The following is a 17,676-nucleotide window of genomic DNA, read 5'->3' on the forward strand; positions in this document are numbered from 1 at the left end:
CAGCTTTAACCAATAGAAAGGCTATATAAAGCCAGAAAATAGCAAGCCCACAAGACCACCCAAAAAAGAGAGCAGGGACCAATTACTAGGAAAAAAGCAGAGTTGGTTATGCCCAGGCTCAGGAGACTTGCATTGCAATATCAGAATTGCTTGCTTGAAGAAACCCCACTAATTTTTTTTTTAAAATTATTTGCATGGCTGGTTAGCACTTGAAGAACCGCAATTTCCGAACAAGGATGCTACTCCATTTAGGTGCTGTTGTAAGCAACATACAAGAAATCTTTCTGCCCAAAGGAGCTTTACACTCTGAAATGAGTCAACAAGTAGATAAGGCAGAAAGGTAACTACGATTACTCCAGTTTAGTGTTTATGATTTAGTGCGTCACAGCGCGCCACCTAAAGCTTAGTGAGTTGAAGTGATTGCAAGAGATGGGCCCAGGCTGTAGGGCAAAGTATTGCAGAAATCTGGTACATAAGCATAAACAACAATATAGGCTGGCATGCCTGTGATTCGAAGATTGTGTTCTGCTGTTAAGCATAGAAGCAGCAGTGGAGCAGGGTGGAAGGGGACAGTGGCTGAATGGGCCCCCACCCTGGCTCTTTGGTTGTTGAAATAATTGCTTGTAACCTCACAGCCTCAGCGACAGATGACTGGGGAACCAGGGCAAAACAGGGGATCCTGGACAGGCAATGAGCATTAAAGAACTGGGGGCAGTTTCCACTACCTTCCCACCACATTAGCGTTTCCCAGGTGGAACTATACAAAGGGGATGGATGGGAAACAAAGTGAAGACGGCACTTCTGCTCCGTGGGTACCTTAAATACAAGCGCTGTGGTACAGGTCCACCCAAAAAATGCATCCTTCATCGCATAAAGAATGGCATCATATTTTATTCAAATAACAGATATGATGTCTGGCTAAACTGACGTTATTTCAGAAAATGTGTGCCCGACGTATTCATTCTGTAAGAAAGTTGTCTAATTTGGAAACGTAGATATTTGACAATGACAGGAAGTTCATTGACTAATAATTGTTTTTTGATTATTTAGGCATGCCAGTTTCTACCCCCATTGCTGTAGCGTATATTTTTTAATCTCTTTTTGGTGTCCTTTTTAATCTAAACTTTCAAAAAAAAAAAAAAAAAGTTTTTTCAGAGAACTGCTCCCTGCCTTCCCATTACTTGGAAATGTGCAGCAGTAATACCTTTGAGCCACTTGTGACTCCACGTACATTTGCACGTCTAGTGAATCCCAGCGGTCGCAGCATACTACAGAAGATGGAGCTGTGTCGGTGTAAATTCTCCTGTAAGATCTAAGGTTCCAGTTCACTATCAAATGAAACCGGGGTCTGGTGACATTTACATTGCAAATTGACCATAGAAGTTCCAGGCGGAGCTGGTATTGATGCTTATAGTTAAGGTTGCCCAACACTTCCCATTATTAGTCCCTATTTTCAATTGCTTTTAACTTTGCCAAACTTAAACCATTTGGTCTTTAATTTTCCATGTCGGGTGTTTGCATCATTTTGTTTTGGAAAGTTTCAAGTAAAACTATTCAGCTATTTCTGAGAAAGAGATTAGAGGAAAAAATAACACTTTTTTGCTCACATTAAAAAAAAAAAAAATCTTACAGCTCTTCTGCTGAGAAGCTAAGCTCCAGGACCTCCTTGCTTTGGAGCAGGGATTTGGACTTTGACAAGGAAGTTGCATTGGTGTCAGGGATGTGGCTTTTGTCACGCTAAGTAGGACTTTCCCTGTATTTGCAACTTTCCTCAATGTGACTGCTTCCTCCTCCTCTTCCATGATGCTTAGATGGCAGGAGGGGACCATTAAGAACACAGGAGAGCCAGTCTCCCTGCCCTCTGTTCCTGTGCCTGGTACCAGAGCAGCTCCTTCCTCTGTAATCTGAATTCAGCCTCCTTGTGTATATGTGTAATGAAACAGTCTTTAATTACATGATCACACAGTATTATTTCCACAGTACCCTAGACGTATTCACCGTCCATTCTATGCACTGCTTTGGGAATGCCCCAGTGGTTCCCTGTCACTTTCTTCTTGCCCCATTCAGCCCTGAGATGAGTGTCAGAGATAATCCCCTACCCACAGCAGGATGGAAGAGGAGCATAAATGAGCCCCAGGTTCCTTGTTGAGCATTGGCTGTATGCTGCAGTAGCTTAGCACCTCTTCTTTTTCCCTCTGATTAGTGCCAGGCTCAAGCTCAGTTCTGTTCCTACTGCATAACTGGTCCATAGGCGTGGCTGTGAGGAGGAGGAGCTGCTACTTCCAGCTTCATAGGGTTAAGTGCTGCCAGATCTCCAGTTGTAGGCCTGGGCCACAGCTCTTGGTTATCGCTGCCTGATGGTAACTTTTTTTTAATGGATTCTAAACACAATGCTGATAGCGCTTTTCTAGTTCTTCCTTGCAGAGAATCTCAAAGCCCTTTGCAAACAGGGAATTCTAGTCCTATGACCTAGGTAAGTGTCCCCATTTTACAGAGAGAGAAGTTGAGGCACAGCCAAAGGCCGAAGCTTACCCCCAGGGCAGATATTGAACTTCTGCAGCACTGAGGCAGTGTCAGAAAATAAAAACTGCACTAGTAGAGATTTTTGACTGTTCCAAAGTTTGTGGATAACAACAGCACAGAGAGACTCTGTTCCTTCCATACATACCTTACCTGAGCTGACTTGTATCAGCCCAGGACTGTTATAGCAAGAGCTCCATTGTACATCCCCAGATCTTTTTTGTACTGCGTAAATAGTCCTGTACCAACTACTGTGCTTCTGCAGTGTTTTTTCATTATGTAAATGTGTTTAGTGATAACAGGTCTGCAAATATCACATAAGCCACATGGTTTCTCAAAACAAGACCTAGCGTTAAGAATTTTATTGATGTGGGCCTGACTCCACATCTAGTGGAAAGTCAATGGAGTTTCACTAGCATGAGAGGAAAATTGGGCCCTGATTATGGATTAACCCTTTCTGAATGCTCTTAACGTGTTTTAGATCAGGGGTCGGCAACCTCTGGCACACAGCTCGCCAGGGTAGGTGCCTTGGCAGGCCGGGCCAGTTTGTTTACCTGCTGCATCCACAGGTTCAGCCGAACATGGCTCCTATTGGCCATAGTTTGCCGCTCCAGGCCAATGGGGGCTGTGGGAAGCAGCGTGGGCTGAGGGATGTGCAGGCCACGGCTTCCCGCCGCCTCCATTGGCCTGGAGTGGCGAACCACGGCCTGTGGGAGCCATGATTGGCCGAACCTGCGGATGCGGCAAGTAAACAAACCAGCCCAGCCCACCAGGGTGCTTGCCCTAGGTAGCCGCGTGCTGGAGGTTGCTGACCCCTGTTTTAGGTACTGTTTAAAAATGGGAAAATAATCCCTTCCTACCATATTTCAAAAAGTGTTATGACTTACTGGGTTTTGAATGTAAAGTTGACTCATTTTTGCAAGACAAAGCCAGGGTTTTTCCAATTTTATACAATAACAAACAATTAGCCTTACTTGTGAGTCATCTCTCTCACCCATGCAGAGACAGCCTGAGGGCTGGCTTGTGCAGCAAGGATGTACCATTTATTCTAAACAACCTGGCAGAAAAAATGTCTTTTTACTTGTAAAGTGAGTACATTTGATCCAGAAACCATTGAGAGACAGTATTCACAGAACTGCCCGAATTACTAGCACAGATCCAGGAGGCATGGATCCCTCCTCTGGTCTGGCACAGCATTTTGTTGTGACCTTAGCCAACAAAGGCGCACACTCGCAAACAGCCTTTACTTTTGGCCACCAAAAATGGGGGCAACCAAATGTTAGATCCCCAAATTTGATTTTTCACAGTACAAAATGCTGACAACTCCAGTTCGCTGGGAGCTGCATATTCTCAATTTCTCTGAAAAATCAGGCTTTGGGTGTCTAAAATTGGACTCCTACAGTCAAGGCACCCCAGGTTACAGATCACTTTTTAAAATGTGTCCAGAACCTCCTTGTGCCTCAGTTCCTTCGTCTGGGGATAATGCTACCTACCTGACAACAGTGTTACAAGGCTAAATTCATTAGTGTTTGTAAATTACTTTAAGGTGCTCTGATGGAAGGTGCTATAAAAGCTGCAATATGTTGTTCTGCCATAACTAGTGTAACACTCTAAATGTGACTCCAAGCAACAGGAAAGGAGTAATCAAAATGTATTTGGTGCTCTGATGCTTAGCAAATGCAGCCTGTATTTTGTAAATCATAATCTTTTATGTTTGCATTAATTCGGAAATTCAGGAGAGCTGCTTTAGGTTCAAAAGCATTATGGATATATTTTGTGTGTTTCAGTGCTTGTCACAAGATGACTGAGATTCATAGCAGTGTAAATATATTTGATAGTTGTAAATGATGAAGCAAATTGCCTGGAACTATAACAGAATTGTAATTCTCGTAGGGCAGCTGCAGGTTTTACTCATGCAAATCCCTTCCTCGTTAAGGAGAAGTCATTTGTGACTTTACAGTTAGAAAGCATACTGCCTGTGCGGTGGTTGCTGCTGAAGACCCTGGACAGCCCTGTCCCCTGGTGGAGAAGCATGTGCACTGCACCTATTTATGCCAAACAGTTTTTTTAGCAAGTTGTAAAGAATGGATGTATTCACAGACTATTAATTCTAAGTTTGAGTTAAGAATTTAAAAGTTTAATAGAAATCAAGGGCTGAGACTATGTATGAAATGTGCCATGTTAACCTTTTGTGTGCCACCAGGGTAGGTTCAATGATTTCACTCTAGTTATACTGTAGCACAGTGGTTTTCCACCTTTTTTCATTTGTGAGCCCCTACAAAATTTCGAATGGAGGCACAGACCCTTTAGAAATTCAATCTGTCTGCCACAGCCCCCTACCATAGAGGTCTTAGACTAAAAACAGACTGAACAGAATTCAACTATAAATGTTAGGGCACTTGATGCAGCATAAGAAAGGGCGCTAAACCGTGGACTTCTATGGTAAACTTCCGCATTTTGATCTGTAGATGGGTCTGATTTTGATCAGAAAAATGAAATGCGTTTTCTGGGATCTGAAACTTTATTTTCATAGTCACTTTTTGCGGACCACTTAAACATAGTCTGTGGACCTCAGGGGTCTGCGGACCACAGGTTGAAAACCACTGGTGTAGCACATGGTGCAGTGGTCGGCAACCTGCAGCCCTTGGACCACACGTGACCCATCGGGGTTATCCACTGGCGGACCACAAGACAGATTGTTTACATTGACCATCCGTGAGAATGGCGAACCGCGGCCACTGGAACCGCCATCGGATTACCCTGACGAGTCACAGGTTGCTCACCACTGACATAGTGGATACATATAGTCTTGTAAGTGCTTCTTCAAAGTATGCAAATTACGCATCGGGGAAAAGTAAAGGCTAATGAGAGCAAACTGTCTTCCTAAGGTGTGAAGGATTTTTGTGCAAGGATAATATTAGGTGTTTGATGTCTCTTAGACCCAAATAATCCCCTCCACTTGCACAAGTAGTATGACACTGAAGAGCACATGCCCTTAAGTCATTTTAGAAAGGACTTCCTTCTACCTGTAAATCCTGGATGTAGCCCTGCTGTTGAAGCTGAGAGCATGGAGATTAAAAGAACAAGCTAATCCGATTCTAAAATCTGCTATTAGAGATATTAATACTCACAACATATGATCATAAGTGAAATGTAATAATTGAAAAAGTAACAGAGGAGTTTGCCTATGTCATTAACCTGTGGAAATTTGATCTATTTCTAATCTGAAATGCTTTGTATCAATTAGGCACATTGTGAAACAGCTCAGAGCAGAGAGACATGGAAAAATAAATAAGGTGAGTTACAATGAGCTGGTTTATTTTTCTGCTGGACTAGCTGTTGGTCGTGTTTTCATATATGTGTCCCCCGGCATCAAAGACAATACTTTATCCACAATATAAACAACTCTAGGAAAAGCCTCCTGTGAATTCAGGTTATTACAGTCATGATTAGAGCAAGAGCTGGTACATTTTAACATCTGCAGCTGAGCCGTAGACTCCTCCATAAACTTCCTGGGCTTTGTGGGGACAAGAACTTGTCTTTCTTCTTTGTCCTTAACTCTTTGTCTATTTCTGGATTCTATTCAGAGAAGTCACTTGTTTCATAAGAGCTCCCTGGAAATAGGGAATCCTCCTCAGGGGCAACAGATTGATAATGTTTTATTAAGGTTTCCTGGATGGCTTTACTTGCGTATTTAAGAAGTTACTTACTGGCTGGAATGGAGAGGAGTTGCTGCCAGTGCATATGCAGCCTGGTGTCTCCTCCTGATTGAATTCCCCTCTCCCCCTCCCGCTGGCTTGCTAAACAAGGAACTCAAGCAGACCAAAAGTGGACTTTAGCAGTTCAGCCTGCTCTATTTATAGTCACAGCCCCTCTTGCTAGAGACTGGCTCTGAGCCTTTGCAGCCGTGAGTCTGTAACATTCAAGCACGTTCTAAATAAAATTGTCACTGGTATCAGAGATGAAAGGCACAGGGCCAAATTATCTTTGGCACAGCACAGAAAGCCTCCACCCAGCCCCAGATCGTGGAGCAGAAGTTAGCCATCTAATTTCTGGTCCTTCTGAAATGCTATGGCTCTATAGCAGAGGGCTTCATTTATTAAATGTATCTGGTCACTATCCATGGTTCCCTGTGAAAATTATTCCTACTCTTAGTGGGATCACATCACCGAGGGGGGAACTTTTACTAGGTGTGATCTCAGCCATACCCAGTTGATTTTTCCTGCATCTGGATGACATTCTCAGTTGGCCTACATCAGCATAGGTTCACTGATCTCAATGGAATTAGCTTATTTTACACCAGCTGAGGATCTAGCTCTATACATGGAGGATGTATCCTGCCTATTTCTGTGCACTAGTCAGAACTTGGTCCACAATGTATATTTTTCTTCATTGAAAAATGTTATTTAGTACTTAATCATGACTGAATTTTTTAAACAAAATAGACTCCCAGCATCACAAGTGATTATTATATATGTGGCTGCAATGCAGGTGGAGATGTTCAAGCTATTAACTATAACAACACCCTCTGTCTCATCTGTCCAGCTACAATAGAAAGGCTATATAAGCCAAGAAAAATAGCAGCCACACAAGACCACCCAAAAAGAGAGAAGACAATACTAAGGAAAAAGCAGAGTGGTATGCCAGGCTCAGAGGACTTGCATTGCAATATCAGAATTGCTTGCTGAAGAACACTATTTATTATTTGCATGGTGGTAGCACTTGAAGAACCCAATCCAGGAACAAGATGCTACTCCATTAGGTGCTGTGTAAGCACATAACAAGAAATCATTTCTTGCCCCAAGGAGCTTACACTCTGAAATGAGAGTCAACAAGTAGATAGCAGAAAGGTAACTACGATTACTACCAGTAGTGTTATGTTTAGTGGTCACAGCGCGCCACCTAGCTAGTGAGATGAGTGATTGCAAGAGATGGCCCAGGCTGTAGGCAAGTATTGCAGATATCTGGTACATAAGGCATAACACACATTAGCTGGCATGCCTGTGATTCGAAGAGTTGTGTTCTGCTGTAGCATAGAAGCAGCAGTGGCATGCAGGGTGGAAAGGACAGTGCTGATGGGCCCCCACCCTGCTCTTTGGTTGTATGAATAATGACTGTAACTCACAGCCTCAGCGACAGAGGGACTGGGGAAACCAGGGCATAAACAAGGGGATCCTGAAAGTGCAATGAGCATAAGAACCTTGGGGGCAGCTATTCCACTACCTCCCACCACACTTAGCGTTTCCCAGGTTGACTAATAAAAAGGGGATGATGGGAAACAAAAGTGAAGAGAGGCACTTCTGCTCCGTTGGTACTAAATACAAGCGCTGTGGGTACAGTCCACCAAAAATGCTCCATTCATCAGCTATAAGAGATGGCCATCATATTTATTCAATAACAGATATGGATTGTTTGGCTAAACTGACGTTATTTCAGAAAAAATGGTGCCCGACGTATTCATCATTGTAAGAAAGTTGTCTAATTGAAAAAGTAGATATTGACAAACTGACAGGAAGTTCATTGACCTAATAATTGTTTTTGAATTATTTAGCCTGCAGTTTCTTACCCCTCATGCTGTAGCTGTTATATTTTTAATATATTCTCTGAAAGAAGATGTGTGCTCCTTAGACCTGTGTTTCTCAACTAGGGGTCCAGGGCACCCTGGGGGACTGTGAGCAGGTTTCTGGGGGTCCTCCAAGCAGGGCCAGCATTAGACTCACTGAGGCCCAGAGCAGAAAACTGAAGGCCCACCGCCTGGGGCTGAAGCACGAGGCCCTGAGCCCCACCACCTGGGGCTGAAGCCAAAGCCTGAGCAACTTAGCTTTGCGGGGCCTGCTGTGGCAGGAGGCTTCAGACAAAAGCCCTGTTTACCCTTAACGCTGGCCCTGGCTTTTATATGCAGAAAACCGATTATTGTGGCACAGGGGGGCCGTGGAGTTTTTATATCATATTTGGGGCAGGGGCTCAGAAAGAAAAAGGTTGAGAACCCCTGACTTAGACAATCTCGAAGTTGATGTTGCTTCCCACTCTGTTTTTTGGGCAACCGTATCTGGAATCTTTGTATGACCTGGATATTTTGTAGTATCAAACACAGACCCTAAGAGCTTGTGCAAGAGCCAGCTGGTTTTTTCAGCCAGGCACCTAATTTGGCTAATCGAGGAAGCTGGGAGATGGTGTTATGTGTGATGTAAAGAAGATGCAGAGCTGGGTGTGTCATCTACATGCTGCTGGCTTTTCAGCCTGTGTTGTTTCGTCTGCACTTCCAGTCCCTTTATGTATAGGGAGGTGCTGAATAATATGTGGTAGAGGATTGAGCCTTGTGTTGGACTCTGTGTGAAAACTTTGGCGGTGGAGAAGTTGTCTATAATGACTGTCTGGGTTAGGTCTGAGAGGAAGGGTTTCCACTCACCCCTGCAGCTTTGCAGAGGGAGGACAGAACTATGTGGTGATCAGTAGTATCTAGCATCACAAACTGGCCAGCAGGATGAGTATGGATGTACTTCTCTTTCCTTTAGGCGTGAAGAGCTCATCCATCAGAACAAATGCTGTCTCTACCATGCCCTGGCCTGAAGTCTGTTTGAGGGGAGTCCTGGGCACTGCTAGTTAATAGGTGGCATGGGAGACATTTCTTGCTAACATCTCAATTAGCTTGTTTAGAAAAGGGAGCATAGGGGAGACAGTCCTAGATGAGGAGGGATTAGATTGGGCCCTGCACAAGGTACTGCATGGTGGGCCTCACAGAAGATAGGGCTGGCCCTGTGTATAGTGATTTTAATTCCATATCTTACATGTTCTGATGAAAAAGCAATTGAAAGGCAACATGACATTTTAGGGAAAGTTTGATAATTGCACTCTCTCTGCAGCTTCCTCCCCATCTCCAGCCCAGCACGGTGGAGAAGTGAGAGAATGCTGGGAATAATTAAGAAAGGGATAGATAATAGGACAGAAAATATCATGTTGCCTCTAAATAAATCCATGGTACGCCCACATCTTGAATACTGTGTGCAGATGTGGTTGCCCCATTCTCAAAAGATATATGGAATTGGAAAGTTCAGAAAGGGCAACAAAAATGATTAGGCGTATGGAATGGCCTTCCGTAGGAGAGAGATTGAGAGACTGTAAGTTTTCAGCGTGAAAAGACGGCTAAGGGGGATATGTAGAGGTCTATAAATCGTGACTGGCGTAGAGGAAAGTAGATAAGGAAGTGTGTGTTTACTACTTTTCATACACAAGAACTAGGTTTCAGGTAGACAGCCGTATTAGCCTGTATCAGCAAAAAGAACAGGATACTTGTGGCACTTAGAGACTAACAAATGATGCTTCGGGGGCTACAGCCCACTTCATTGGATGCATAGAATGGCTGTAGCCACACAAAAGCTTACGCTCAAATAAATTGTGTAGTCTAGCAAGAGCTAGGGTCACCAAATGAAATTAATAGGCAGCAGTTTAAAACAAATAAAGGAAGTATTTTCTTCACACAACACACAGTCAACCTGTGAACTCTTGCCCGAGGGTTGTGAAGGCCAAGACCATAACAGGGTCTAAAAAGAACTAGATAAATTCATGGAGGATAGGTCCATCAATGGCTATTAGCCGAATGGGCAGGATGGTGTACCCTAGCTCTGTTTGCCAGAAGGGATTTCACTCTAGTTATACTGTAGCACAGTGGTTACTGTTCTGTTCATTCCCTCTGGGGCAACTGGCACTGGCTACTGTCGGAAAACAGGACACTGGGCTAGACAGACCTTTGGTCTGACCAGTAGGCCATTTATGTTCAGCAATGTTCTCCCATCATCAGGGATGAACAGGCAGCTTTAAACTCCAGTTGGCCCCTTCTGAGGAAAGCGAACTGAAAAGACAACTGAGAAGCTGTCCAACCCCTGTGGAAGCATGTCTACCCCCTGCTACATCCTGGCTCCTATCCTGTCATCCAGGCGCTGGATAATGGCCTGACATAGATTTTGCATTTGCAGTGGAATGTTTTCCCAGCAGCATTCAATAAATCAGAACAGTTGATTTTTAAGGGCACTGTAAACAAGTCTAATATTCTTATTGGCACCTCTAAGTGCACGCAGCTTATGGTGCTTACTGGGGCCTATTGTACCCACAGAGGGAAACAGCCACCAAGAGAGGCTAGGATATTGCAGGCTGACTGCGTGGTTCCTTCACAAGATCCTGCAGTGGGAGTGAGCAATTTAGGCCTAAGCCAGGTCTACACTGCGACTTTAATCGGTATTAATGGCTATTCCGATTTAACGCTGTATCCGTTCACACGACGTCTTTATATCGAGTTAAACGGCTCTATCATTTCGGAACTCCTCCCAAAGAGGAGTCGCTATTCGATAGTGATAACTCGGATTTAGGGTTCATGTGGACGGAAATCGACGTTATGGCCCGGGCGGCATCCCAGGTGCTACCGCTCTGGACGCTTTCTGACTCGGATGCAGCGGCAGGTAAACAGGAAAGCCTCGGACTTTGAATTACATTTCCTGTTGCCCAGCGTGGGAGCTCTTGATCAGCACGGCGGCAATGCAGTTTTGAATCGAAAAAAGAGCTCCAGCATAGACCGTCACGAGACTAGGTCTGATCACTGTAGGGAAGACAATCTGTTGTATGCAGCTCCGTTACAGAACACGAAATGCCAAAGCGTTTGAATAAAAACTCCAGTACACAGCGCTGTGTGACAAGTACGAAGAGAGACACAGAGACTCAAATGGACGCTCATGAAGAGGAGGGTACTGAGGACTCCAGCTATCCCACAGTCCCAGCCGTCTCTGAAATTATTTCATTCTTGGCTGAGCTCCCAATGTCTGTAGGTTCAACACAGTGTCTTGGCGTGGTTCAGGCAACAGCTCCTCAGTTTATTTCCCCCCACCACACGTGAAAAAAAAAAGGGAAGATTGCTGTGCTATCGCGTTTGCTCAATGCACTCCGCGAAAAGCCCCAAAGGGTTGTCTGCTGCCTTCACAAAGGGAGGGGTGAGGCGTTACCCAGCACACCCGGGCAGTGTTTTCTGCCCATCAGGCACTGTGCTCTCAACACGGAGTGGGAACTATGGGATAGCTGAGGAACAGCTCCCACAGTGCACCGCTCCTGAAATCGATGGTAGCTTTGTGACCATGGATGCAAACATCGATGTCGGTGGGATCCCATGTGGACGCGCTAAACCGATTTTATTAGATCTGTTTTGTATATCGGTTTAGCATAATTCGAATAATCGTGCATGTAGACTACCCTGAGACGCACGTGATTCTGCGTTGGTGACAGCTTATTCCACTGGTTATCTGTGGGTCTGGAGGTGCAGGGAGCAGGCCTCATCTCTCTCCAGGCCACAGCCCCTTCAATCCCTATGTGAGGCAGAGGCACTTCAGTGTTTGGCAGTAGAAGGGGAGCACATCATTGATCAGCTGCCTCTCCTTTAGCACCTCCTGGCTGGATACGCCTGATCTGGCTCCCTCTGCTCTGGTATGAGGGGATATCAGGCCCTGTGAATATCCAGTATGTGAATGCCATTTTGCAGGAGCTACTACAGTAATAAGAGGAGAGTGGCTCCATTGCCAGAGGTGCAGGAGTGGTGCACATCCAAGAAAATAGCAACTTGATGCTGGGAAACTACCTACCTACCGGCCTGTGTGAATGGTTGAATGTCTCAGTCAGTTCTCAATGGATGCTCATACCGGCTAAAGTACACAGATAAGCAAGGCCCAGTTACTCAGGCTTTGAGCTGATGGACTAAATTTCACCCCAGATGATGCACAAGGCTGTGGTGTTGGATCTGCAGGAGAAAGTTACATCAACTAAAATTTCACTGAAGACTATTTGGAGTGAGATTACATTTAGGCCCAAGTGACACTGTTCACCTCCAGGGCTGCAGCACAGTAGCACCTACACTTAGACTATGTCTACACTAGTGTAACGAGGAATTGTCCCGCTATTGTAGGACTTTCCTGGCTTCTGCACTACCTGGGAAGTGGGCTAGAAAAGGATCTGAGTCCTCGCTCCATTCCTCTTACCCAGGCCTCCTGCCCTAGAGAACTCCCTCTATCCACTGCTTGCTGGCAGAGTCCTCGTTACCCAACAAGGCTGGCCCAGGATTCCTGGGGGGCTCGACCCCCGCCTGTGGTCACCTAGGACAGAGGGCTCAGGGTGTCCACCCCTCCGGGGAGTACTCGTCTTTGCCTGCACTGATCACATCATACAAATTTAAAGCAAACCAAGTTATTTAATTACTTAATTTAAAAACATGCAATAAGAAAAATGGGAAGGTTAAAGGAAACATCACCCTGCTCTGTGCAGGGACCACAAACACGTGTTCTCTGGAATGTCAGGGCAATTCACAGTCTGTTCCTCAGTAGGTCCCAAGCTCCTTCTCAGGCCCTGGCCGTGCTGCAGGGACGCTGCGGGTTGGGCAACTTGCTCTGCGGTGGCCACACACTCTCAGGCCTTGGGTGCAGGACCCTTCTTCCCAGCATCACCGCCCTGTCAGGGTTCGATCCCCTCCAAGTCTGCCTAAAGAGCTCTTGGCTGAGGCGTCTCCTGCGTGGGCCCACGCCCAGGGCCCCCTCGCTCTCCCCAGCTGCTCACTGCACCCCAGCTCTGGATGCTCCAGTCCCAGCTCCACGCTGGCCTCGGCATGGCTGCTGCTGCTGCTCTGCCTTCAGCTCCTGGGTCTGCTTCCCTGGCCTCTCTGGCTCCAGTTGTTACAGCTCTGCTCCCACGGCAGGTCTGCTCTGCAGGCTGCTTCTGTGACTCTGCTCTCAGCTCTCACCTGCTTCCTGGGCTGCTTGTCTGGCCCTCTGGCTCTGGTTGCTGCAGCTCTGTTCCCAGGGCAGGTCTGCTCTCTCTGGGCTGTGCTCAGGCTTTTTGGGCTGCAGCTCTGCTCCCATCAACTTAGCTTGGGCCCATGCTCTCTCCTTAGCTTGGCCCCACTCCATCTGACTCAGACAATTCCAGCTCACACGGAGGACAGGACACCCCCCGCACCCCGGCCTCCCTGACTCCTTGATTAGCCTGCCCGTCCTGTCAATCAGGCTGACCTGTAGCATTGGCCTCTCCACACTGTTCCTGGAGACTGTCAGTCTCAGGCTCCTGATTTCCCATCGACCCCTCCCTTTTTAGTGCTGGGAGCTAGCAACCAAACCCCTCACTGAATGTTAGTAAGGGGGCAACAGTCCCCTTACACTAGCACTTCTGTCTATCAGGGATCTGAAAAAACCATCCCCCTCAATTCATAGCCTCCATTCATTTTCAGGGATACCTCCAGGGCAAAACAGCCCTTCTCTGTGACCTTGCAGATGCACCTCCCCAACTGCTGTGTAACCAAAGGGCTCTGTGGAGATCTGAGGGGGAGGAGCCCCTCTCCACTGCATCATCCCCTGAAGACTTAGCTGATTTCCAGATAGAAAGCAGACAAGGAGTTAGTACAGCTGGAAGCTGCTACCACAACTCCTGTAGGAACCACACTGCTAGAGGGAGGTGAACATTGTGGAGGTAGCTCCTTTGTACCTGTATCTGGAGGTGGGAAGATATTATTCCTCATGGGCCCCAAAAATCCATAAGATTGGGAGGCTTCTTCTTATCCAAACTCTGCAGCCACTCGAGTGCATTTATGCAAAGAATTCCAAGAGTTTTCCTGCCCCTCTGGACCTTGGTCAGAGTATTCTGCTCTGAACCTCCCAAATGTTCAGTTCCTCTGGAAATGAAGCTGTATGTGTTTCTAATCACCACGAATAGCCCAGCAGCAAGATATAAAACACAAACTCAGGCAAGCACTCCTGTACTACTTGGGTATTCTAGGCATATGAAACATTTAACAGGTATTTTCTGCACATAGACTGCGTCGGGTTCCAAAGCATTACATACACTACGTGGATAGGGTGGGTGGAGCATTTTTGTTGTTTTAATAACTGTAGCGCTTCAGGACACAGTAACTCTGTTTATAGCATTGAGCTATTGCTGTTACAGTGATGAGTCAGTCAATAATGGGACAAGGGTATTCCCAGCTGAGAAACTAAGTAGTTTTTACCAAATTCTGATCTTTTCATCTCAGTTGCTTGGTTAAATCTGAAAAGTTCTAGCTGTTTCCAGCGCTTCTCTCAGTAGGCAGAGACTGCCTGTTCTCGTGGATAATTTCTGTGTTCAAGACATTTTAAAGTCAGAGGGCCTGGTTCTCCTCTGCCTTGCTCTCTGTGCAGGCATTTACAGCAGTGAAAAGTGAATGTAAGAGACTCCTAGATCAGAGCTCTTCCCTCAGAATCAGGCCCAGAGTCCTCATAATTCTACCTGTGTCCTCAACCTCTGTGTCTCTCCTCCACCAAAAACAATTCAATATTAACAACGTCCTCCACATAGTAGAGCATTTCCCTCTCTCTGTCTGCATCCACCTTTCGTCTTACACCTAGACTATAAGCTGGTGGGGTAAGAAGTATCGTCTTGTTCTGTGTATGTACAGCACCTCGCGCAACAGGGTCCTGGTCCATGACAGGCAGCTTCATAATATAAATAACCATAATAATTTAGATGCAGCCATAAAAAGTGTTCAGCTCAACTGCATCCTATGCTAGGCTTTCTGCTCAGGCAGGCAAGTGACTCATGCATTTGTATTTTGGCAAAGTTCTACAGAGCATGACTTTACAGCTTCTATGGTGGGGAGTGGGGAGAGGGAGGCTCTCTGCCTCCCTTCGTGCAGTGCATAGATTTAGGTTTGCAGAAATTCCTTGAGTCTGACTGTCTCACACCACGTTTTCTGTTGTCTGAGAACCACGGCAATCTCTGGCGGGAGGGAAGGGATACTCTGGTGCAAGAATAGTAGACAGAGTGATCAGCTGCTTCATTAATACTCCCACACCTCAACTTCTTGGATAGGGAGAGTTATCATAGGGCTCCGTGTCTGTCAGGGAGGTTATGGAAGTCTCAGATTCAGTGACTTTCTGCAACCTCTGTGACTTCTGCAGCGGCCAGTATGGCCGACCCCAGGGCCAGCCACACCAGCTGCTGCTGAAGCAGCTCCACAGCCAAGGACCAATAGCATGGGTGACCCTGCAGCCAGTCACACCAGCTCCTTCTGGAGCTGCCCCAGGGCCAGTCAAACCAGCAGCTGTTTGGGCAGCCCCAGGCAGCAGCCAGTGCAGCTCACCCCTTGGACTGCCTGAGCGGTAGTCGTGGGGACAGTGGGAGCAGCTTCAGCTCGGTGGGCCCTGGCAGCTGGTGCTATCGGCCCTTGTTCTCTGCCCCTCTCCCCCGAGCAGCAGCTCCCCAGTTAAAATTTAGTCGGGAGGTATTTATAGTGCAAGTAATGGATAGGTCACGGACCATGACGACAGGCAAAAGCCTTGTAAGGTGACCCATATAGAAAAGATATGCCGTCCAAATTAAGGGGTGCCGGAATGTAGGCTGGGCCCCGCCCTTCCCCCTCCTCTCCCCTGCCCTATAGGCCCCTGCCCAGGGCAGATGGAGGGTCCACAGCTCCTCACAGCTGCTGGGTTGGGGTAAGAGCCCCGTGGGCAGTTGTGGAGGCGCAAACCCTCCTTTTTCCATTGGATGCAGGGGCAGCAGAGCCAGAGCCCTGCCCCCTCTGTGGCCCCCACCTCACCTCTTCTGCCTGAGGCCCCAGCCCACCCAAGCTGGAGCAGGCCGGCAGCCATAGCCCCTCTATCTGCCCAGGGTGGGGAAGTCAAGAACAGCTCGGGGCGGGGAGGGGCCCGGGCGGGGACACATGCCGGGGACATGGGCTGGGGGTAGGGTTGCCAACTTTCTAATTCCAGAAAACCAAACATCCTTGCCCTGGCCACTGCCCCTTTCTTGAGGCCCTGCCCCTTCCCTAGGCCCCACCCCCTCCCTTCATCGCTTGCTCTCTCCCACCCTCTCTCACATGCTCATTTTTACTGCAAGGCCCAAACAGGCACATTTATTGTTTTGACAGCTGTATTATGCTAAGTTCAGGTTTTATTACAGGATGCTAGAGCTGGCAGCAAAATAGTCAAAAAGGGTAATTTTAAACAAAATGAAATTTCACAAAGGTTTTCATGATTCTTTCCCTCCCCTCGTCCCTTTTTTCATAACCAGCTCCATGTTTTTTGTTCACTAAAGTTATTGTAATTTTATGTTTGGAATTAGAATCACACATTATCACAGCTGCAATGGGTCCAGGCCCGCTCCTGAAGCCCTAATGCAAATCCATAGAGCACAACCACAGAAAAGCACCTGTCCAGATACCTGTATAAATAAATCGGTGGAAACCGAATCCCACACCTATATGCAGATACCGTGTATTCCTGTGTACACATCTAGCATGCGCTGACACACATACTTCCACATGATTTAATATTACAATTGTTGTTTAGTGCCCAGAGACCCCAACTAAGATCAGGGCTTCGGGGTGGTAGGTGCCGGACATACACAGAAAAAGAGAGAGTCTGCAACAAAGAGTTTATAATGTAGCTACAAAGGTGGGGAGAAATGTACAGTATGATAGATTGGCTCTTCTGCAATTACTAGTCAACAACATTCACTGTGTAAGAAATAGCACATTTCTTGTAGAGTTCCTTTCCCTTTTAAAGGAGAGAGGCTGAGGAGGGAAAGAGGCCAAGGAGAAGAGTGGGGTAGGGGGGTGAGGGTAATGAAAGAGAGAGGAGGGGATGTGGGGGGTATGTGGGGTGGATGGGGATGCAGGGGGAGGCAGAAGGCTAAAGGTTCATGAGGATGTTGCGGGCACAGGGGTGTATAGGGACATAATGGGAGTACAGTGCAGTGTATGGAGGTGAATGGGGTGCAGGGCTGTGGGGGCTGAGGGACATGGGAGTGGCATCTCTGGGAGGTGGAGAGGATGGTTGGAGAGTGCTATAAGGGGTACAGGTCTGGGATGGGTAGGTGTGGGGGGCAGGACAGGATGGGATGGGGGAGGGGTGCTGTGAGGGGGATGAAGGGATACAGGGTGGGACAGGGAGGGATGCAGTGAGGGGGATGGGGAGACGGGGGAGTTGCGATGGGGAGGGATGTAGTAAGGGGGATGGGGGCTTGGGGTGTGGGACAGGGAGGGATGCAGTGAGGGGGAATGCATGTGTTGTCAGTTGCGATGGGGAGGGATGTAGTAAGGGGGATGGGGGCTTGGGGTGTGGGACAGGGAGGGATGCAGTGAGGGGGAATGCATGTGTTGTC

This window comes from Chelonoidis abingdonii, chromosome 3 (assembly GCF_003597395.2).
Source record: "Chelonoidis abingdonii isolate Lonesome George chromosome 3, CheloAbing_2.0, whole genome shotgun sequence".
Lineage (NCBI taxonomy): Eukaryota > Metazoa > Chordata > Testudines > Testudinidae > Chelonoidis > Chelonoidis abingdonii.